Genomic DNA, 25607 nt, shown 5'->3' with positions numbered 1-25607 from the left:
AATAAAAAAAAAAAAAAAGAAAATAAAAAAAAGAAAAGAAGCGGGTGGAGACGTTTAAGCATATGTAGTTTGAAAAAATATTTTTTTTACTATTGTAGAAATATGTTGGGATAATGAGAGATCAGAGTTTAGAAGAACACCTAGACTACTGGCTTGAGATAGAATAGGAATAGAAATACCATTTAGCGATACGAGGGACGGAGGTCCGTTAGAAGGATTTGCAATTGAAGATAAGTAAACTCTTTCCATTTTGGCAGGGTTCAATTTGAGGCAGTTGTGTGACAACCAAGTATTAATTGTATTTATATATAAAGAAAGTGTAGAGAGAGTATCTGGCCATGAAGATTTATATGGAACAAAAAATTGTATGTTGTCTGCGTATATTTTGAATCAAATGTCCAAGGCAGAGAGTAACTGACAGAGGGAAAGTAAATAGATATTAAAGAGAATAGGAGATAGAGAAGAACCTTGAGGAACACCAAAACGAACAGAGTAACAGTCAGAAGAGTCTGGGGCAATATTGATTTATTGAATACGGTTCGATAGGTAAGTGTAAACCAGATAAGTACTGTTGAAGTAATTCCTATAGATTGCAAGCTGGATAAAAGGATTTGATGATCAAGAGTATCGAAAGTAGCGGAAATATCTAGAAAAACTAGGGGAGATGTTCTGGGGCAGGTGGGATCAGAGAATAACATGCGTTGATTGTATTTTCAGTTCTACACACATTGGGGTAGATTTTATAACATACGCGTGCAGCCTACATGTGTGTACGCTACCTGGCGCACGCACATGTATGCCCAACTTTATAACATGTGCGCGCAGGCACACGTATGTTATAAACTCCGGGGTCGGCACGCGCAAGGGGGTGCACAATTGTGTACCTTGCGTGCGCCGAGCCAGCTCTGAGCTGCGCTGCCTTCCCCTGTTCTCTCCCAGGCTGCTCTGAAATCGGCCTCGGAGGGAAATTCCTTACCCCCACCCCCACCCCCACCCCACCTTACCTTCCCCTACCTCCCCCGCCCTTCTTCCCCCCTACCTTTGATGATTTAGTTTTTTTTATTTCAAAACTTACTTCAGCCCTGGGCTGAAGTAAGTTGTGCATGCCGGCCAACTGCCGGCTCGCGATCCCCGGCCCAGCGGTCGTGCAGAGGCCTCTGGCCATGACCCACCCTGCCCTGGACTGCCCCACTCCCGCCCACCCCACCCCTGACCACCCTTTTGTAAAGCCCTGAAACTACACGCGTCCCGGGGCTATACGTGCGATGCTGGGCCTTTTGAAAATAGGCTCGGCGCGCATAACCTTTTGAAAATCCGGCCCATTATTTTCTATGAAAAACTACCTCCCCACAAAAAAACTAAACAGATGCAAATGAAATAATCTAGGAGAAATTTCAAAATGAAGGTATGCATGAATTCTATTGGCTCAGTTATATGATGATCCTGAATATAAGATATTCCTCTTCTATTTGGACCAGTGCAGTTGGAGAATAACCCCCTTATGTGCTTCAGTGATCTTGTCAGGAGATCAACTTCTTCTTTTCCTACTGGACTTAGGCAGTTTCTCCTCTGCCTCCTTCCTCCTCTGCCTGGGATCAGTAGGGACTCCACTCCATCCTTCCCCAGTGCTGCTGCCTCCTCCACTCCTGCCAGGCCTGGGCAGGGCTCCAATGCTTCCTTCTCCATTCAGGCATGGTGGGATGCCATTGTTTCTTCCCCCCCACTTTGACTTAGCTATGACTGTAAGACAAGGTAAGTTTTTGGAAATGCACGTCATGGTTTTGCCTGTTATACAGTTTCTCTGTGCCAAGGTTCAGCCTGCTGCACAGTCTTCCTTCCACCAGGAGTCCTTAGAAAGTCTCACCTTTAGCTTGGCCAAGTACCTCTCGCTGGTCAGACTATACCCAAGCCTCAGCCCTACTTAATTCAGCCTGCTCAAAGCCTTGGTACCTCTTCATTGAGTCACCTCGGCTCTCTGACCTGGCCTTTCTTACTTTGGCACTTTTCTTCTTGTTTTGCGGCCTGTCTAGGCTTTTCCTTGCCTTGTGGCCTCCGGGCCTCATCTTACCTTGCTCCTTGCCTTGTGGCCTCCGGGCCTCCTGCCTAACCTAGTGGCCTCCTGGCCTTATGCATAGTGGCCTATGGGCCTCCTACCTTGTGGTCTTTGGTCCTTCTTTGTTCTTTTTTTCTGTCTTGTTCTTAACTAGCCCTTGTCTAGTCCTGTTCTTGTCTGTCTTGGTCCTGTGCTACCCTTGTCTGGTCCCTGTTCTGCCCTGCCCAGTTTGTTCCTTGTTAGAATTCCAAGCCTTGCCCTTGTACCCAGTCCATCCCTGTCTATATCCAGTCCTGCCTGTACTCAGTATCCTTTCTAAGTCTGTGTATGTATCCAGCCCCAGTCCCTGCTTCAGTATCCAGTCCTCAGCTTCTAACCTGTATCTGCCCTCAGTGGTTTCCTAGTCCTTTCATCGTCTTTGGCCCTGACCAGTCAGCATCCAGTCCAGCCCAGCCTGATCAGTACCTGCTCCAGGGCAACCTGCCTAGCACCTGTTCCAGCTCTACCTGCACTATACCAGCTCCAGCCCAGCCCAGCCTGCCCTGCATTGGTATCTAGTTCCAGCCAGTGCCTGCCCAGCCTCGTCCAGCCTGCCTTACCATGATGTTCAACTGTCGAAGCCAAGCCCTACTGGCCCCCAGAACCCGAGGGCTCAATCTGCAGAGGAGGGGCTGACTAGGCAGAAGACCAACGCAAGCCCAGCCCTGCGATCCTGCACTACTCCTGAGGGGGTTTCCCCAATCCTCAGCCTGTACCCGCATAACAGCACTTTTCAAACCCCCCCCCCCAAACTCTCATCTTCTAATTAGGCTATTTAACTCAGCCTGCTTTCTGTTCTTAAAAAAGTTGACTTGGCCTCCCTTCCCTGTATAAATTGTCTTGTATAGAGTTCTTGCTCACTCTATTATCATAAATATATATCATATGCTTAGCGAAAAGTGGTGTCTGTATGTAGGACTTGTGGGATGCAGTTGTGTACCAGTGCACAGTCACGCTCTGCCAGCCGCTGAGGAGCATGGGACTTACGCACGTATTTGCTGAATTTTACACACATAGCTCAGAGTGCATGTTCCTAAATTCTGAGTTATGAGTGCATGTACATAAATTCCATGTTATGCATGTGCGGGATTTCTGAGTTATGCAGCTACACTTTGCTGTGAAACCAATGCACAGGGGGAGGAGAATGGTGGGATGTTCAAGTGTGCACTCACATGTATGTACACCCCACCTGCTGCTGAGGAACCTTCCTGTGTTGTGTAGTGGACACAGGGTCTGTTTGCTGGGCCAGAGGAAACCAGACAACTACAGAACTGGTTAGAGCCATTATGACAGGTAGCCTGGAAAAGAGGACCATGGAACTGGAAAGAAGAAGATAGATGGTTAGGAGGGGGAAAATAGCAAGATTTGCTTGGATTGGATCAGGTCAGAGTGGGGTGGAGGGTAATGAGACTGCTGGGTTCAGGGTGGGAGTAAGGGAAAGGCAAATATCTGGGATGGAAGTGAAGGAAGGTGTGACAAAGTGTGCTGGGGAGGGACTGAGGAGAGTTGTGGTCTTGGGATTGGGGAGAGAAGTCAGATTGTGTTGGGGAAGACTGGTGGGGGAGAGTGTTCTGGGGTTGGGCTGGGCAGGGAGGTCAGAGTGTGCTGGGGTCAAGTTAGGGAGGAGGGGTGTAAATAGGGTCCTCTGAGGAATTTCATTGGGTAACAGCTAGTATAGCGTTATTTCTCTTTTTCAAGGTGGTATTGACAATTACATTGATGAATATATATTCAGTTACCTAATGGCTCCCGATAACCAAGGATAGAATGAGCCAGTTTTGCTGTTGACCCTATTATACTCTCACCCAGATCCACACACTTCACCGCGATTCAAGAACGAGCAATATCAATTGCCGGCCCTTCCATATGGAATTCAATGCCCCTAGAATTAAGACTAGAGCCAAACACATCAAACTTCAAAAAGAAATTGAAAACCTGGCTGTTTAAGAAGGCCTTCTCATGACACCCTCCACACACCGACTACCAAACCACTAAACTCAAGATTTTTTTCATAAAACCCTCTGTATAAAGTTTTTTTGTTGTAGCTCACACCATTATCCTTATTCTATATTGTTAAAATTTCCATTATTTATTATAATCTCGCTTACCCTGAAGTTTCAGCCTACCTCCTATAACTTAACTATCTCAACTGCCCTGAATTGTTTTGAGCAGTTTGAATGTTTCTTGAGATGCAATTTCTTTTCCACTTGTTTCAATGTAAACCGATGTGATGTGCAAAAGAACATTGGTATAGAAATGCCACAAATAAATAAATAAATATTATACGCTGAGGCTTATAATCTTTTGTAATTTTGGTTTTCTTTAAGGAAGCCAGAACTACAATTCCCAAAATATACAGGAGAATCTCAAGACTGGTTCAGCCAGTTCATAAAGAATTAGATTCATCTAGTAACCTTAGATTAGAAGGATATCTCCTGACCTTTTTGCTCAGTGGCATGGCTCTGTATTTTAGTGTAGGTAGGAGCTGGAAGCTCTTCTTCGTTGAGGCTGACAAGGAAGAGGTATTTTAAAGAAGTGATATGTCCAGCTTTTGGGGGGAGGGCATTTAGGTCCTAAAGTTTTAGAGTTTACTATCTAGATATTTGTCTCCTGCAAAGAGGTACAACATGAATGAGAAAAAACAAAAAAGTAAAAATAAATTAAAAACTAGGTGAAAAGTAACATGGGAGGAAATGTAAATCATGCATGAATTTTCTAGCACCTTCAACTTTGACCTTATTGAAAATGACCTCACCCTTATCAGATCAAAGTGAATTTCAATAGGGAAGATGCCAGGCCCATGAGCCCCTGACAAGCAAATTTTAGCAGAAATTATCATGCCGCTGGACAGGTAGACAGATTGAGTCACTCTTATAGTACTTTCAGCCCTGGTTGCAAAGCACTAAAAAGAATTTAAGCCCAACTTGCAAAGGTTTTTCAACAGCACTTGAATATAAATGCAGTGAAAAATGAAAATAAATCTTCACATATTTTAGGAAGGCAACTGTAATAACAGAAGCAGGAAGTCTGAAAACTTGATTAAATTTCCATCAATGTTTTTCTAAAGATGCTGCAAGGACCAATATGCAAAAGCTATTAAAATGCTCTCTTTCTTTCCTTTTGTGAAACCGTGTTGATTTTTATAAATCACTTTTAAAGGTGATACTTCCACCCTGCATATTCTAAATTAGTTGGCATGGATTAAATGCAGCTATGCAATCAGAAACAAAGGGAAATAAACAGCTTTTTAAAAGAATATATAGATTGGGGGTTCCCAGATCATGTGCAAATAAAGCTGTTAATGGAATCAGAACGAGAAAATGATACCAGGGGGAATGATTTACTATAATCACACCCTAGTGACTTCTGCAGGAAATGGGCCCAGACTTTTGCAAATGTTTGGGGAAGGATGAGGGAAAATATATTTTCAGTGTGTAGGATCAGAACGTGCTTTCTGTTCATATCTTAGAGAATTCCTGCTTAAGGTGAAATAAATGTTCTTTTCAAGAGGTTTTTGAGTTCTGTTGCATTAATCAGATTTCTCAGCCTTGGCTGAAGGGTTGAGCAGCTCCACATCACATTCAAATCTTTTCCTAGCAGATATAAGCATATTAGGAATATCGATGATGGCATTAATCTGGATTTGTGAAGTGCCTTACTTTCAAATGGATCTCTGTATGCTCGCTAATCATAACTCTGTGTAGACAGGTATGTAGCTCCAAACCTCTGGGCAGATGTTGTTGGCGCACATGCCCGATATGAGAAACAATCCACAAAGTAGAGAAAAAAATAAAATAATATAATTATTGTTGCTTTTAAAATTCTGTCATATTTAAAAGCCAGACACAATGCCATTGTCTTTATTTTTCAGTTCATACGCTCAAGGATAAGGAATGCTTGTTGCGGTGCTCTGACTGTAAGTGAATCTTTTAAATTATTTGTTCATCAGCAAATGATTTGGGTCAAGGAGACAGTAATGACTGGAAAAAAAGATCAAATTGATAAAAATAACAAAAAAACTTTTGCTACCTATTTCTGTTTACGTAAGCTTCTTTTCCTACCCCAGACAGGATAGACATCCAGATTTATAGCCTTTTTATTCAGTAGTTGTTGAAAAACTGTTTCAACCTTGTGAAAATCCTCGTCACCTGTTTCTCTAAGGAGAAAGGATGCTTAGAAGTGATAAATTCAGAGATTTTAAAAAAACCTTTAATTGCTTGCGTGCCATTAACTTGAAAGTGTGGATATGAGTGGACTCTTTCTGTAATTAAGATAAATATGTTGTTAACATATTGGATGGAAGGAGGCATTCCCAAAAAGTTAATGGCACCTTATCCCTGCATTACCCTAATTATTTATCTTATCAAAAAGTGGGAAATGGACTGAAAGCTGCAAGGTCTCTCTGGGAAGCAGCTTTAACACATGGTGCTGGAGCCCTGGATTTCTCTGAACAGCTGGATGTGAATGGATGTTCAGAGGAAGGTGACTTTACAGTACCTTATAGTCAGAGATACTAATGAGTTGCTTACCACAGGCATCTGTATATATATTAGAATATAAAATACAGACAGGTGAGTGACAGAAAGTGTCCCTGACTATCATTTGCGGGGTATATGAGCTCAGATAGACTGCAGCTGGCATTGCTCCGGCACATATGCTTCCTGGAGCAGGAGGAATATAAACAGATTATTAATGGGTTGGGTCTTAGGAGACACACAAGCTGTGACTGCAGAGCTATCCGACAGCTAGCTCTAGATTTCCAGAATGTTTAATGTCAATTGAGAAAATGTAAATGTCTCTAAAGAAAGCAGTTTAGAAAATAGTGCAAAACCTAAAATCCATTGCTAGGATTGTGACATAAAATCCCATAAAGCTACCTCCCAGCTGTGGCAGGTAATCGCCTTTTGAGGGCAATTACAGCTCAGGGAAAGGAAGGCGTGTTATGTATAATTGTTTTCAATTATACAGATTTATATTTAGTACCAAATTGTTGATTTTAAACATTTTTTTGTCTTTGAGCAGTAACGTGTAAAGACTGTGTATGGTTTTCTTTTTTTGTCATCATTGTATATTTCTTCATTTATATACATTTGTTATTCTGCTTTTTAGCAGGAGTGGCCTCAAGGCAAATTACAATCAAATCAGGAACAGTTAATTTACAAACAAATTGCAATTTAAATATATTAGTTTGGTCAATTTACAGTTGGAAAACAATGAGAGTGCAGGTTCCCAGCCTTTACTTAAAATAAAGCGTTAGAACAGAGTGGCTGCGGTCTCTGCAGGGCGCCCTGGCCTTTGCTCTTTTTCTGAAAGTGAAGTATTAAGGCTGAAGTCATAGGGGTAGCATACCCTTTTCCAAATATTTGGTGCATAACAACTGAAAACACGAAATCTAGTGCAGGACAAACTGGCAGAAGTCAAAGGAGGAGAAGAAAGAAGAGTCATTTGGGATGACTGGAGATCTCTTTTGGCTGTGTAGGAGGAGAGCAGTTGAGACCTGCCACTTCCCGACTGTCTGGCTCATCCCGGGGCAGCCCTCCTTTCTCTCATCCATTGCGGGGGAATGCCGCCACACCAACCACTTCTCCAGCCTCACCGGCTGCCTCCCAGCTGCGGTGGGGGGATGCCACCGTGCCGAACATGCCGCCGCAGCCTTCCTCCTTCGCCCCTGCTCCAAGATGCGTGCATGCGCCATCGTCGAGGATTTAAAGGGGCTGTGGTGGGAAAAGCTCCCTAGTGATGACGTCGGTGGTCCTGACAGTCAGAGCTTGTCTTGGCAACAGGTCCCCCTGCTCTTGTCTGCTTGAGTTACAGAGTTGCTGTTCCTGCGTTCCTGTATCTGCATCCATCTCTTCTTCCTGCTCCTGCTCCGGATTCCCAGTTCCTGTCTCTGCACTCCAGTTCCTGCTCCGTTGTCCTTCTTCCCTCGAATGGACCTTGGCTGTTGACCTGGCTTGCTGACTGACCACGTATTCTGCCACCTGCCTCTGATCTCTGGACAGGACCTGACCACGTCTTCGGCTCCTGCCTTGGGCCCTCAGTTCCTGGTTGCCTCCACCCTGTCTGGCCGTGTTCCGGGGATCTTCCACACAGAGGCCCACCTAAGACCAACTGGCCCCAAGGGCTCAAACTGTGGGGAATGTGAGCTGGTAGTGGCGAAGCTCCAGCTGGCCTCTGCTTCTCATCCGGCCTCACCACCCGTTAGTGGGGAACTGTGGGAGTTTCCCCCTCAAGTGGCGCAAACACCACCTCAGGCCAAGGGTCCATGCTCGCAACAGGTTGCCAAGGCCATGGACCCGGCTGAGGCATCTGCCCTACAGGCCATTCCGAGCCTGGCACTCAAGATCTAGCAGCAGCAGCAGCAGTACCTCAAGGCTTTGGCAGCTTCCATTGAGCGGCTCAATGTCCGTCTAGGCTCTGGTCCTATTTAAGCCATGCCAGCCTCGGCTCCCAGCCCTCTGGTGCAGTCTTCACCTCCGAGGTCACCCCTTTCACTCCAGGTACCACCTCGTTTCAATGGTGACCCTAAGCTATGCAGAGAGTTTATTAATCAGTGCTACATGAACTTCATGCTTCAGACTGTCACCTTCCCAGATGCAATGACCTTTATCCTCTCACGAAGCGAGGGTAGGGCTCTGTCCTGAGCCTCCCCACTCTGGGAGCACTTGGATGCCCTCCTTCTGGACCTGCCTTGTTTCATCGCTGAATTCTGGAGGACCTTTGATAACCCAGAGAGGGCCGTGAATGCCAGCTATGACCTGCTGCACCTCCCTCAGGGCCAGCGCCCTCTCAATGACTAAATCATCAAGTTCTGTATGCTGGCCTCCGAGCTGGGTTGGCAGGAGGACTGTCTCCGTCCCATCTTCCTGGATGGTCTGTCCGCTCAACTGAAGGACAAACCTGCAGCCCATGAACTACCCGACTCCCTGGAGGGATTGATTAACCTAGCCGGTCATATTGATCAACAGGCCCTAGAATGCAGCCGGGAGCTGTGGCCTTCTCGTTGTCCTCCTTCTGAACCTGCTCATTTGACCTCCACCAGAGGGAGGTCCTTGCTGGGAGCTTTGAGCCCTCAAGGCTCCCCATCCTGTACAATTACAATAGCCGCCTGCAGGCACAGCTAAGGTAGAGGGGAGTAGTATGCTTTTCACCAGTGATATCTGGTCCAGCACAAACATTATGCATGCTTATCGCTCCCTGAGGACAAACTGATGGGACCTGGCTGAGGTCGGGGCTGGCAGCAGTTATAACTAGGATGGAGAATCAGGGTGCAGGTGGTCTTTGCTGCACACCCAGCTGATGCATAGCTCCCATACCTCATGCAATATTTTATTAGGCAAAATAAAGATGCTGGAGAATTGGCAGCTAGACTGGAGAGGCAGGAGTGTTCAGGCAAGTTTCTTTTGACAGAATGTGGAACCAATATGGTAAAAGCTATAGAACATGGGGGCTTTCAGAGTATCCTTTGCTTTGCACACTTTCTGGATCTGGAAGTGAGGGATGCCCTGGGGCTGGGCGCCAAAGGATGATGGTAATCCATTCCTGAAGGACCTGATAGAGATGTTCAGAAAAACAGCAGGGCATTTCCATAGAAGCATACGTGTACGGCAAATTCATCTTGAAAAGCAGGAAGAATTCTGGTTACCTCACAAACATCTATTTCAAGATATTGGCACCCTCTGGAATTCCACCTATGTGATGCTGCAGAGGTTAGTGGCTCTGGAAATAGAGATAGATGTGCATTGGCTCTGGAGCATCATGATTGGATAGTGTTGCAGTTTGTGGTGTCCTTGCAGCAGCAGCAGCAGCTGCAAGAGAGAGACTGAAACCACTCACACAAAACAATGCATACATACTTGCTGCAGTTTGTGATCCAAGGTTGAAAGGGAGTCTCATGTTCCAGTCCCAGCATTTCACATTCAGGAAAGAGATGCTGGTAACTAGGCTATGTGAACAGGAATGCCAGAGGCAGCGGCACAGTGGGGATGCAGTATAGGAAAGTGTGGCCACCTCAGAGAATGGTACAAGCAGGAGCATCACCATTTCAGCTACCACTTCTTTCCCCACCTTAATATACCAAAGCCACATTACCCACAAAGTACCATCTCTCTTAACATAGGCCATAGCTCAAGCAGCTAGTAAGAGAGACGCTCAACTCACCTTGACAAAGGAAACCCTAGCACAAATTTATGTGACACATTATTTCACAGAGTCCATCAAGGTCATGAACATAGATGCACTGACATCTTGGGTACACAAGTTTACAATCTAGCAGACCTAGCCAAGGTAGCTTAGCATTATCTTTTTTGACCACCAACCAGCATGCCCAGTGAACATGTCTTCTCAATGGCAGGGCCATTGTGAACCCTCATTACTCAAGGATGGTACCAGAACTGATGGAAAAGCTGGTCTTTTTGAAAATTAAACTGCCTTTTCTTGCATTTACAGAATTTTCATGTGGGTTGCAAAATGACTTAAAGTACCTTGAAGGCCATTCTGCCTCTCTTCTTACCTGCCTTGACCCTGATGTACCACCTTAGGTGTCTTGCTGCCACATGCTTACCTGCCATGCTCCAGTTGTATCACCTTAGGTTTTTTCTTTGCTACTGCTCTGCCTACCTGCCATTCCCCTAATATATATACTAAGAGTTCTTACTGCTACTCTGCCTTCTTGCCATGCCCATATATACCACTTAGAAGTGTTTCTGGTTTGTCTACCTGCTATGCACCTGATATACCATCTTGGGGTTTTTCTGCTATCGCTCTACCTGCCTGCCTTACTCCTGATATATCATCTAGGGGGTCATAATGTTAATATGTCTACCTGCCATGCCTATTATGTAGCAGCATGGGAGTTTTGGTGCCTCCATGTTGTTTGCTGTTTGGATATCAGCCTAGTTCTCCCACCATATTTCATTTTTGGTTATATTGAGGTGTTTTGTCCCAAAAAAATGTGAAAAAAAGATATGTTTCTCCTCCCATCCACCTCTTTTATTTTTCTTCATTTTGTTCTACTCCTCTACAATCCCAGCCTTTTTTTCTCACCCTGTTTCTTTATTGGTTATTCTAGGGCAGTGGTTCTCAACCTTTTTTTGGCTGGGACACACCTGACAGATGGTTCTCACATGCGTGACACACTGAACATGTGACCATCACGGGGCTAAATGTAAACATGTACTCTGCATCCACAGGAACCCCCTCACCCCCAGCAATGAGTGCAGAGCAGATCTAGGGCATTACCCTGTACAACTCACCAAACAAAAAAGATATTCTGGTTCTGATGACATCCCAGTAAAAGCAAAACAAACTCCCTTTACTACCAGGCAAAATAGCCTTCCTTTTGAAAAGACAGTAATTTACCACTAATGCATGTCCTATTGAGAAAACACAACAAATAAGATTGATACAAATGCTTACATGCTAGTAAAATACCTCACCTCGGTCACACACCTTTCACCAAGTACAGAAAAACCACGAATTATAAATATGGAGACAGAAACTTGAGTGGAAAACCAAAAAAGCCACTCTGCATGCAGTGTGAACCTGGAGAAATGGAAAGAGAAATATAGCACCTAACAGATTCTCAGGATTTGCAATAATGCACACAAACTAACCCACACAAAGTTACACCTGTATTATGGGACACACTCAAACAGTAACAATCCTATTTAAGAAACACAACTATTAAACCAGGCCCTAAACACTAATACATTTCCTATTGGGAAAACAGAATAAGCCAAGCTGCTATAGAGCCCCACACAGAAATAATTGTAAAGCTATACTAAAATTGTTACAAAACAGCTGCTGAATAGAATAATATCCAACAATTAAAAACTCATAAAAATTATTAAAACATGTCCAAATACCAATAAATATTTCAAAACAGCAGACATCGCATAATCGCATAATGCCTTTACTGTTCCATGTAAAGGCAATGCCTAAAGTTTTTAGTTATCTGTAAACCGATACGATGTGCAAACGGTTGTCGGTATATAAAAGTTTCCAAATAAATAAATAAATAAATAAATAATTAAAATGGCAGTCAATCAAGAAAAATAACCTTAAAAAGCCACCTTTACTTACCCTCTCTAGTGGGTGTGAATGGATGCCTGGGTGAGAGCTTGTGTGTGTGGGTGTGAATGGAAGCCTGGGTGAGAGCTTGTGTCTGTGGGTGTGAATGGATGCATGGGTGAGAGCTGGTGTGAATGGGTGCTTGGGTGAGAGCTTGTGGGTGTGAATGGAAGCCTGGGTGAGAGCTTGTGTTTGTGGGTGTGAATGGATGCCTGAGTGAGAGCTTGTGTGTGTGGGTGTGAATGGAAGCTTGGGTGAGAGCTTGTGGGTGTGAATGGAAGCCTGGGTGAGAGCTTGTGTGTGTGGGTGTGAATGGATGCCTGGGTGAGAGCTTGTGTGTGTGGGTGTGAATGGAAGCCTGGGTGCGAGCTTGTGTCTGTGGGTGTGAATGGGTGCCATGGTGAGAGCTTGTGTGTGTGGGTGTTGAATGGATGCCTGGGTGAGAGCTTGTGGGTGTGGATGTGAATGAAAGCCTGGGTAAGAGCTGGTGTGAATGGGGCGAGAGCATTTGTGTGTGATTGAGAGCTTGTATATAAGAGACCATGACTGTGATTGAGAGAGAGACTGGTCAGGGTGGTGATGTGTTTCTGTGTGAGAGAGAGAGACTGGTCAGGAAGATGACTGGTGTGAGAGAGAGACCGAGACTGGTCATGGGGTCTAATTGGCGTGGAAGGCACCCTTCCACGCCATAGCACTCACCAGAAGCAGCAAGAGCTGCTGAAGCTCTGTCCTCACGGTCCTCTTCCTTAACGCCAACAACCAGTCACCCCCCCCCCCCCCAATTAGACCCCATGACCAGTCTCGGTCTCTCTCTCACACCAGTCATCTTCCTGACCAGTCTCTCTCTCTCACACAGAAACACATCACCACCCTGACCAGTCTCTCTCTCAATCACAGTCATGGTCTCTTATATACAAGCTCTCAATCACAAACAAATGCTCTCGCCCCATTCACACCAGCTCTTACCCAGGCTTTCATTCACATCCACACCCACAAGCTCTCACCCAGGCATCCATTCAACACCCACACACACAAGCTCTCACCATGGCACCCATTCACACCCACAGACACAAGCTCGCACCCAGGCTTCCATTCACACCCACACACACAAGCTCTCACCCAGGCTTCCATTCACACCCACAAGCTCTCACCCAAGCTTCCATTCACACCCACACACACAAGCTCTCACCCAGGCATCCATTCACACCCACACACACAAGCTCTCACCCAGGCTTCCATTCACACCCACAAGCTCTCACCCAAGCACCCATTCACACCAGCTCTCACCCATGCATCCATTCACACCCACAGACACAAGCTCTCACCCAGGCTTCCATTCACACCCACACACACAAGTTCTCACCCAGGCATCCATTCACACCCACACACACAAGCTCTCACCCAGGCTTCCATTCGCACCCACAAGCTCTCACCAAAGCACACATTCACACCAGCTATTCACCCATGCATCCATTCACACCCACAGACACAAGTTCTCACCCAGGCTTCCATTCACACTCATACACACAAGCTCTCACCCAAGCACCCATTCACACCAGCTCACACTCTGGCACCCATTCATACCAGGTCTCACTCTGGCACCCATTCACATCCACAAGCTCTCACCCAGGCACCCATTCACACCTACCCACACAAGCTCTCACCCAGGCATCCATTCACACCCACCCACACAAGCTCTCACTCAGGCATCCATTCACACCCACCCACACAAGCTCTCACCCAGGCATCCATTCACACCCACCCACACAAGCTCTCACCCAGGCACCCATTCACACCTACCCACACAAGCTCTCACCCAGGCATCCATTCACACCCACCCACACAAGCTCTCACTCAGGCATCCATTCACACCCACCCACACAAGCTCTCACCCAGGCATCCATTCACACCCACCCACACAAGCTCTCACCCAGGCATCCATTCACACCCACATACACAAGTTCTCACCCAGGCATCCATTCACACCCACATACACAAGCTCTCACCCAAGCACCCATTCCCACCAGCTCTCAGCCAGGCACTCATTCACACACAGATGCACCAGCACTCAGCCATGGCTCATTCACACACAGACCACGAGCTCTCAGCCAGGCACTCATTCACACACAGATGCACCAGCACTCAGCCAGGCACTCATTCACACACAGATGCACCAGCTCTTAGCCAGGCACTCATTCACACACAGACACACCAGCTCTCAGCCAGGCACTCATTCATACCCAGACGCACCAGCACTCAGCCAGGCACTCATTCACACACAGACACACCAGCACTCAGCCTGGCACTCATTCACACACAGACGCCACCAGCACTCAGCCAGGCACTCATTCACACACAGACGCACCAGCTCTCACCAAAAAGTCTTGCTTCACTGCAGGGATGGGCTCCAGTTCTGCCGTGGCTTTACTCCGGCGGGCCTTCTTTTTTCGCCACCATGGGAATGGGCTCTTGTTTTGGCCTTGGTTGGGGTCGGGTTTGCTCTTCGCCATCACGGGCTGTAGTGGCCTTGCTTGGTTGGGCTCAGGTTTCCTCTTCGCCACCATGGGAATGGGCTCCCATGGTGGCTTTGCTTCATTGGGGGTTGGGTTTCCTCTTCACCATGCAGCCTTGCTTCATCGGAGTTCAAAAACATCTATTCCTTCCACCCCACCCCTGGGCATTCTGATGCCTGCCTCACCGGCTAATCAAAGGCTTCCTCCTTTCTTCCTACCAGTGGTATGGAGGAGGCTTCCGATTGGCCTGTGTGGGGGCAGGCAGAATGAAGGAGGCTTCCCATTGGGCAATGGGGTAGGAAGAAAGGAGGCTTCCAATTGGCCCATGGGAGCTGGAAAAAGGCAAAAGGAAAGTAGAACGGGGTAGTGGGACACCGGGAGATGCGACATACCTGCCGGTGTTTGGCGACACACCGGTTGAGAAGCGTTGTTCTAGGGTGTTTTGTCCCTGGAAAAAAAATTGAAAAAAAGAAAATTATATATATGTTTCTTCTCCCATCCTATCTCTTTTCTGCATCTCTACTTTTTTGCTCCTCATCTCTAGGATTCTAGCCTAGTTCTCCTACCTTTCTTCTTTCTTGATTATATTGGGGTATTTTCCCTATAACCCTCAGTCAGAAGGAAAAAATACAGGAAAAACAGGAAAGATGCACAAAAGAGACCGTTTACATATTCTGAATGTGGTAAAGATTTCAGTAGGAAGATAGAGCTATTGCAAAATCAGAAAATCAACAAAGGCAGAGACTGTGTTAAGCTACAGAATATGGAAAAAGCTTTCCTAATAAAGCAAACCTCACAAATTAACAGGAAAGCCACTCTGATAAGAGACAATTGTCATGTTCTGATAGTTAAAAAAGTTGGTCAGAAAGCAAATTTCACAAAAAAAAACAAAAACCAAAAACAAAATTCCACCCAGCAGCAATCAATTTTAAGTAAGGAATACAATAAATATTGATGCCACAAAAATATTGATAAATGGTAGTGATCGGTATAACCAGTCTTACCACCAATCTTTGTAAAATCTAAATGACTCTCAAAAGTGGGTAGCCACTCCATGAAAGCAGGAGAAGCAGGAACAGATGAGAGGTCAAGACATGCAGGAAAGCAGGATCAGGTGAGGATTCAGGAAGGCACCCCTTCGTGCATCTCATAGTGCCAACATACATAATATCCAGATATTCTCCAAATCTTCAATAAGAATGGCAAACCATCAACCCCCAAAATCTGCAAAGAAAAAGAAATGGACTAAACATTGACAACAACTGGAATGAAAGAAGTATGAAATCTAAAACAAAATTTAAATATCAACACATAACCTTTACTCATAACAACAACACATCTCTTTATAACTATCTAACACTTTCTTTCCTTCTCTTCAATGCTCAATCAATAATAAAAAAAATACCAATCATCAATGACCTTCTCCATGATGAAAAACCAGATTTCATAGCTATAACAGAAACATGGGCAAAAAACACTGACACAGTAATAAACCAAATCAATAACTCCTTCTATAGAACTTTTTCTCTACCCAGACCTAAAAAGAAAGGCGGAGGCTTAATGCTAATCTCTAAAAAAACCCTACAGATGAAACCAATTCCATCAAGTAACTTCTCTCCTATGGAAATTGCACTATTTGATTTTCCACACTTACAAATTTGCCTAGTATACTGCCCCCCCAATACTCTTGAAAAAAACTGCTCACCACTCATTAAATTTTTTCTGACCAAATTATCTATTAACAAATCCTTAATTATCCTAGGTGACTTCAACTTACACATTGACTCTACCCCCTAATCACCAGCCTGCTCCTCAATCATTGATGCACTGTCATCATTGGGACTCAATCAAATCATCAATGGCCCTACGCACAAAGCAGGTCACACTCTAGACCTAGTTTTCATCAATACCAATTTTTGGTCTAACCACCAAACGAAGATAAAAATACCATGGTCAGACCACTCTATCATCCATACAAATATACTTTCAATTTCTAAATGCTCCACAAGAAAAAACACAACCAAATCCTTCTCCTACCATCCACCTTTCTGCATTGAAACTCTTCAAGCAAATCTTCAAAATGAACTATCAAATATAGATCTATCAAACACAGAAAAAGCAACATCTTCTTGGATCACCATAACGAAAACAATAGCAGATAAGATAAACCCCATAATAAAAAAAACTATAAAAGAACCAAAAAAATCAAAATTTATGGTACAACAAAAATATCAGAGCAGCCAAACGGAAACTCAGAAAAATTGGGAAACTATGGAGAAAAAACAAAACATCAGCATTACTAAACGTATACAGAACACAACTAGCAGAATACAAAAAACTCATCCATAAAACAAAAAAAGACTTCTACACCAAAAAAATAACCAAATACCAACAAAACCCTAAGATGCTCTTCAACATAGTAAAAAGCCTAACAAAATCATCCTATGACGATCAATCACTTTCAACACCAAAGATCAATAGCGATGACTTTGCAAACTTCTTTAATGAAAAAATCAATATCCTTATAAAGAACAACCTAAAAAATGACTCACAAGACCAGAAATTTCTGAACATTCAAACAAAAACCTGGTCCAACTTTGAAACAGCATCTTCCTTAGAAATCCAAATGATCATTAAAAAAATGAACCCAGCTAAACACCCAATTGACGCCATACCCATTACAACAATAAAAAATCTTGTACCACCAATAACCAAGACCTTAACCAAAATTGTAAACCTTTCCCTCATGGACAGAAACTATCCTGAATGCCTAAAATCTGCAATCATAAAACCCATTCTAAAAAAGAATAATCTAGATCCAGAAAACCCACTGAACTACCGACCCATTTCAGTCCTCCCATTCATTGCCAAAATCATTGAGAAAGTAGTCCACACTCGGCTCACCGATCATCTAGATGAAAACAATAGAGATGTGAATCGGAACTGGTATCGTTTCGGATTCCGGTTCCGATTCACATCGTGAAATTTTTATCTTGCAGTCCGATCGGGGTTTTTTTTAATTGGCTGCGCCCGAGCCAATAACCAAAAAATACAGCCGACTCTTTAAAATGAATTTGTTAGTATCCCCCCACCCTCCGGACCCCCCCCCCCCCAAATTTTTAAATACCTGGTGGTCCAGCGGGGGTCCTGGGAGCATTCTCCCGCGCTCGGGCCATCGGCTGCCAGTAAACAAAATGGCGCCGATGGCCCTTTGCCCTTAGCATGTGACAGGGTATCCGTGCCATTGGCTGGTCCCTGTCACATGGTAGGAGCAATGGACGGCCAGCACCATCTTTAAAAATGGTGCCGGCTTCAGAAAACAACTCAACACTGAAACCCTTCTTCTTGCAATGAATGACTTTGTACTCAAAGGTTTTGAAAAAGGCCAAAGTTTCCTGTTAATTCTGCTCGATCTATCAGCAGCCTTTGATACAGTAAACCACTCAATCTTGATTAACCTTCTATATGAAATCGGAGCTAACAAATCAACTCTTCAATGGTTCTCCTCGTACCTATCACAAAGATCCTACTAAGTACTACATAATGATTCCCTCTCAAAGAAAATCAACCTAAACACTGGAGTTCTCCAAGCATCCACTCTATCAGCGACGCTCTTTAACATCTACCTGCTCCCATTATGCCACTTCCTTTCAAATATGAATCTAACACACTTCATCTATGCTGATGATATTCAAATACTAATCCCTATAAAAAAAATCTCTAGAAGAAACATACAAATTAACATCCAATTACCTAAACAAAATAAAGGAAATACTAGCCAGCCTAAAACTCATTCTCAACTTCGACAAGACTGAATTAGTACTTCTAGACAGAAAGAACAACTCCCCTCAAATACCACCCTTTAACCTGATGAACCAAAACACAATTATTTCTTCAATCAATTCTGCCCACAACCTCGGAGTAATTATTGAAAAAGAACTCTCTTTCAAAAATCATATCTCAACTAAAATCAAAGATGGTTATAAAAAACTACTTACACTCCGTCATCTAAAACCTTTTTTGTCCAACAATGACTTCAGATCAGTACTTCAATTACTAATTTTCTCCAACATAGACTACTGCAACTCTCTCCTACTCAACTTACCTCTAAACACCATTCGCCCACTCCAGATCCTGCAAAACGCAGCTGCAAGAATCCTCACAGGATCAAAAAAGCATGATCACATCACTCCAACACTCATTGCACTTCACTGGCTACCAGTTAGATACAGGATTGAATACAGTCCTATCCATTTTACATAAAATTATATACGAAAAACAAGAAAATTGGCTAAGTCCCTATATACAACTACATACACCAAGAAGAAACCTTAGATCAGCAAATAAGGGACTCCTAAAAACACCACTAACACACTCAAATCAACTCACCTCAACCCAAAATAGAGCAATCTCCCTTGGTAGCCCAAAACTTTGGAACTCACTACCAACTGAGCTTAGAACGCAAGAAAACCTTCAAAAAAGATCTAAAAACTTATACCAACTCACCCAATGAACAACAAAATTACTTCACATTCCAATCCTCTTTCAAGAAATGAAATTCATCACATCTATGTTTCTATAAATTTTCTGTAACATTACACATGTTATAACCTTTGCTTACCAACAGTTTATATCTTGAAACCCTGTTTAACCCCCTCATTTCTGTAACCTTATATTTTGTAAACTGTTATGATGGGGTTATTTTGATGTTTCCGAATGACAGTATATAAAACTCGTTAAATAAATAAAAAATAAAACAAATAAATAAAGGCAGTGGAGGAGGCAGACAAGGAAGAGCAGGAGCAAGTGAGAATCAAGGCCAGCAGGGAAGCAGGAGCAGGCATAGACCCAGGTTGGTAGAAACTAGACCAGGTGCAGAAACATAGAAACAAAGTCAGGAAATCCCTTATACTTACAGGAAGCCAAAGCTGCAAAGGAATTCATGTCTTGCAGCCAATCAGAACTGGCCCCTATTAGTCTGCTAGTCTGGTAGCTGGGTGGAATCAGAATGACCTGAGAGCTGGGATGAGCATAAGAACATAAGAACATGCCATATTGGGTCAGACCAAGGATCCATCAAGCCCAGCATCCTGTTTCCAACAGTGGCCAATCCAGGCCATAAGAACCTGGCAAGTACCCAAAAACTAAGTCTATTCCATGTCACCATTGCTAGTAATAGCAGTGGCTATTTTCTAAGTCAACTTAATTAATAGCAGGTAATGGACTTCTCCTCCAAGAACTTATCCAATCCTTTTTTAAACACAGCTATACTAACTGCACTAACCACATCCTCTGGTAACAAATTCCAGAGTTTAATTGTGCGTTGAATGAAAAAGAACTTTCTCCGATTAGTTTTAAATGTGCCACATGCTAACTTCATGGAGTGCCCCCTAGTCTTTCTATTATCTGAAAGATAATAGAAAGACTAGGGGGCACTCCCCCTAGTCTTTCTATTATCATGAGAGGTCTAGAATCATGAGAGGTCTTTCTATTATCATGAGAGGTCTAGAATCATGAGAGGTCTAGAATGGGTAGATTCACATCTACCCATTCTAGACCTCTCATGATTTTAAACACTTCTATCATATCCCCCCTCAGTCTTCTTCAAGCTGAAAAGTCCTAACCTATTTAGTCTTTCCTCATAGGGGAGTTGTTCCCCTTATCATTTTGGTAGCCCTTCTCTGTAACTTCTCATCGCAATTATATCTTTTTTGAGATGCGGCGACCAGAATTGTACACAGTATTCAAGGTGAGGTCTCACCATGGAGCGATACATAGGCATTATGACATTTTCCGTTTTATTCACCATTCCCTTTCTAATAATTCCCAACATTCTGTTTGCTTTTTTGACTGCCACAGCATACTGAACCGACAATTCCAATGTGTTATCCACTATGACGCCTCGATCTCTTTCTTGGGTGGTAGCACCTAATATGGAACCTAACATTGTGTAACTATAGCATGGGTTATTTTTCCCTATATGCATCACCTTGCACTTATCCACATTAAATTTCATCTGCCATTTTGATGCCCAATTTTCCAGTCTCACAAGGTCTTCCTGCAATTTATCACAATCTGCTTGTGATTTAACTACTCTGAACAATTTTGTATCATCTGCAAATTTGATTACCTCACATGTGATATTTCTTTCCAGATCATTTATAAATATATTGAAAAGTAAGGGTCCCAATTCAGATCCCTGAGGCACTCCACTGCCCACTCCCTTCCACTGAGAAAATTGCCCATTTAATCTTACTCTCTGTTTCCTGTCTTTTAGCCAGTTTGTAATCCACGAAAGGACATTGCCACCTATCCCATGACTTTTTACTTTTCCTAGAAGCGTCTCATGAGGAACTTTGTCAAATGCCTTCTGAAAATCCAAGTACACTACATCTACCAGTTCACCTTTATCCACATGTTTATTAACTCCTTCAAAAAAGGGAGCCTGTTAGAAGAACCCCCAAATCTCTGAAATTGTACTATTTTTCTGCTAGCAGAGCTGAAGACGAGCAGTTCAAGACTGGCCTAGCCTGTCAACATATTTGCATTGACAGAAGCCCTTCATATCACTGATTACAACATGAGTGTATTGCTAATTAATTAAGCTGTGGTTATTTTTCAGGATAGACAAGAGTCCTAATCACAAACTCCTTTTGTGAAATTGTTGTTTAACGTGTATATTAAGTTGCTGGTTTCAAATATTTCAAACCTGTCACATTGTGCTTGCCTCAGTACTTTCTCATTGGATAGTGGAAATGGTTAATGAAATGCTTCCTAATTAGTGACAGGTCCAGATGAAGCCAGAGTTTAGTGACTGGGTAGCATCCTGCTTATTAGATGCAATTCAATCTGACTTGGTTGACAGGCTATGCAATTTTGGAATTATCTTTGACAATTTTCTCAATTTAGAGACAAAAGAGAGTGAAGAGGTGAATGATAGTTTATTCTATCTCCACAATGTCTGCAAGCTGTGTCCTTTCCTTTCAGGTCAGACCTACATACGGTAAAACATGCCTTAACTCTTCCATGCTGAATTATTTGTAATATACTGGGTTTTCTCTGTAGAGTACATCTTAACTACAAATGCTGCAGACTGAAGCAGGCAGCCTTCTCAGTGGGATTAATCACAGTGTAGAAAATGCATAATGCTCATTTGTTGAGAGATGCACTGGTAGGATAAAAAGCTTTGTTTATATGGTTAAACATCATCTATAGTATCTTAAACACGGGAGGGCCAGAATATCTGAAGCAATTTCTTTAGCCATGTACCTTTATTATGAAAACTGAGACTTGAAGGGTGGGGAAGGAAGAAGCTTCTGTCTCATTCTTCGGGATAATGAGTGTAAGTAACAGCACCTTGCTTATGAAGGTCCTGGCTTTAAAAAATAGCTTATTGTTGGAAGATTCTAACAGTGTATTTTGGGGGTAAATATATAACCACGTGCATTGGTGTAAATTTTGTGAGTATTTTGTGCTCATGGAGTTTGTATAGATTTTAAGTATACATGCACATTCCCTTTGATATTATCCCAGGGATTCTACCCACACACACTCACACCTGCTAATTTGTGTAAATAACTTTTCCAAGAAAAAATACATGCATACTTTTGGATTTCCAAAAATAAGCTTGTAAGTACAAATCCCTTCCCAACCCTGGCCTTGGGAGTACCTCTTACTGCAGGCAAGGTTACACTGGTACTTGTACCATACACTTAAGTTTACTTACACATGCAGGGCCCTCCTTGGGGGTAAGAAGGGAAGAGGCAACCACTTGGGGCTCTGCTTCCTGCCACTGGCCGCAGACCCTATGAAATGACAGCATTGCAAATATTACACTTGACACTAGAATACTACTATATCTCCTATTGGAAAAACAGAACAAGCAGGAGTCCTTCAGATCGCTTCACAAAAATTACTCGCTAGCTGAGTAACTCACCTTGATCACACAGATAGAACATGGATAGACCCACACCAAATACACAATAAGTGACTACAAATTATAAATAGAATGTATGCAGGGAAAACCTGAACTGGAAACACCAAGAAAGCTAGACCCTACATTCAGTGCAACACTGGAGAAGCATTTATTTATTTATTTGTTTGTTTGTTTGTTTATTTAGAGGTCTTGTATACCATCGTTCCAAGTTAAAATCACCAGTTCATCACGGTTCATGACATTAACATTCAAGAGAATTAGAAAACACTGAGTTTATCAATAACATACACCATTATTAGTTACTAGGCAATGGGTAGAGTATTTGGGTACTGGGAGGGTATTAGGGGTGAAAATGGGAAGAGAATTAGAGTGAGAAAGTAATCATTCAATCAGTTTGTGTTGAGTTGTATGCATTTTGGAACAGCCATGTTTTCAGTTCTTGTTTGAATTTCTTCTTGTCAGTTGTGGTTCTTAGTTCTTCTGGCATAATGTTCCAAAGTTCAGGACCTGCTATAGATAGATATTGCCCTTTCTCTTGTTTGAAACAGATGGGAGGTTTGTAATGCAGGGATCAAGAAGAGACTTTTATTTTGTGATCTCAATGTTCGTTGGGGGTTTTGTTGCTTAAGTGGTATCCAAGCAGATCATTATTATTTAGGTTAATGATATTGAATATGATCGTTAACGCTTTATATTGGATTCTAGACTGAATTAGTAGCCAGTGCACTGCTTTCAATGTAGGAGTAATGTGATTGTATTTCCTGGCTCTGGGTAACAGACTTGCGGCTGCATTTTGGAGAAGTTGTAGTGGTTTTATGTGACAAGCAGGAAGACCAAGGAGCAGGGAGTTGCAATAGTCAAGGTTTGAAAATATTAATGTTTGTAGAACAGTTCTGAAGTCTGTACTAGTTAGTAAAGGTTTCAGGTGGCTTAGTATCCGCAGCTTGCTATAGCCTCCTGTACTTGCATTTCCTCCCGTACTGTGCAAAATACAAAGATATGGGAGATGGCGCACATTCACATTCCAAAAGCTGGCATACTCGAATCACTAAACAAAAAGGAAGCAACTTTTCCCCCCCCTCGCCTTTGGTATCTGCACTTTTTGGATCCTAACATAACACCCCTCTCTGAGAACAATGATGGGAATTCAGCACCTTCAACATAAACCTTCCTCCCCTACATACAAATGAACAATGATAGGTCTTAGTGGGACTTCCCTTTCACATAAGAACTATGACAGCAGCTTGGCGGCCCTAACATAACACATCTCACCCCCTCACATTACTTTACTCTCTCTAACTCTCCCCCCTCACCCCAACTATTGGGATCCTCTCTCTCTCACCTCTCTCTTCCCTTTCCCCAGGGGCCCAAACATCAGTTCTCTTCTCTCCTCCATTTCCCTGCCCAGGCAGCAATCTCTCTTTCTGAAGCCCCTTCTCTGCACAGAAGAGAGGATGCAGAGAGGGGGAATGAAGCAGCATCAGATGCATGCTTTTATGGGGGTCGCATTGCAATTCAAGCAGGTGGAGGAAAAAGATGCCCTGGGGAGGACAAGTTTTAAATAGTCCTGTACTACGGGTATCGCATTTACAAATGACCCCTCCTTTGCCTGTAAGCGTGATTCAGTCCTGGTGGTTTTGGCTGTGGAGGGAGAATATCTGAGGATATTTGGATTTTGACAAATAGCAACGGTCATAAACGGGGAAATAATAAAAAGAATAATGAGGGTATGCAGGAGGTATTATCATAGATACTTCATGCTTGCAAAGAGTTATTCACCCACACATTCAAAGTTTAATTATTGCACATTTGCTATTGCCATTGATGCCTGATAGTGCAAACTTTCTCTTTCAATTGTACGTTTTCCTTTGCTAGGCTGCTCTCTCTCTCGGTGAGTGGACACAGAAGCAGGTCAGGGAAAATCAGGAACAGACGGGGACCTACTGGGGGACTCTGGAAGAGTTATAGGAACATACCACAGGGCTCGCAGTGAGTGAATCAGGGATAAAGAGGGCTATACCAGTGGAATAGGATATTCAGGTGTAAACTGGTGCTTAAAGGAATAAATAGGGACGAGATTGGATCATGGGGGTCCTCAAAGAAGGCTAGGAGAGTGTGTTGCACCTACATATAGAGAGGGTTACTTGTTCTTGGAGAGTTCCTTTTCAATATTATGATTATGCTAACCACATGGGTACTCAGATTAATATGGATAAGGAGCGAAAGAATGCAGAGGAAGAGAATGAAGAGGAGGAGGTACACCTTACAGAGTTTAAAGGACTAGGATGCACTTACTGGATCTGTCAGAGGAGCAAATCATGTGCAAGTTCAACAAGAAAACCATACTGTATCTATGCCAGCAGCTAGAGCGGGACCTGCAACCTATCACCAAAAGGGGCCATGCCTTGCCAATACACATCAAGGTCACTATCGATCTGACCTTTTTTGCTACTGGCATCTTCCAGACACCTCTAAGGGTCACATCTGGAAACAGCCAGTCTGTCACTTCTATGTGTATAGATCCTGGCTGCCTTGCTCAGGAAGATGCTACCCTTTATATCCTTCCCTAGCAGAAGAGAGCAACAACACCAAATAATTACTGATTTCTATAAAATTGCAAGTTTTCCCACTGTCTTGGGGGCTACTGATTGCACTCACATCCCCATAAGGACACCGGGGGAGACGAGGCCACCTACTGCAACCACAAGGGCTTCCACTGCCTCAATATGCAGGTGGTCTGCGATTCCAAGGTCATCATCATGAACATCATGCCCAGGTTTCCAGGATCCATTCACGATGCCTACATTTTCTCGCAAACAAGACTTCATGACCACTTCCAGGAAGGACACATCACTGGGGGATGGCTTCTAGGCAGGAAGACACCTATCACTTCCACCACATACCAAATTCACTGCTTCCTATTGTCTCCCTTATATTTAGGTTGACTGAGTGTTGACACTGCAGGACTGCTCCAAACTTGTCCTGTGAACTGTCC

This window comes from Rhinatrema bivittatum, chromosome 2, assembly GCF_901001135.1.
Source record: "Rhinatrema bivittatum chromosome 2, aRhiBiv1.1, whole genome shotgun sequence".
Lineage (NCBI taxonomy): Eukaryota > Metazoa > Chordata > Amphibia > Gymnophiona > Rhinatrematidae > Rhinatrema > Rhinatrema bivittatum.
This window is presented reverse-complemented; position numbering follows the sequence as displayed.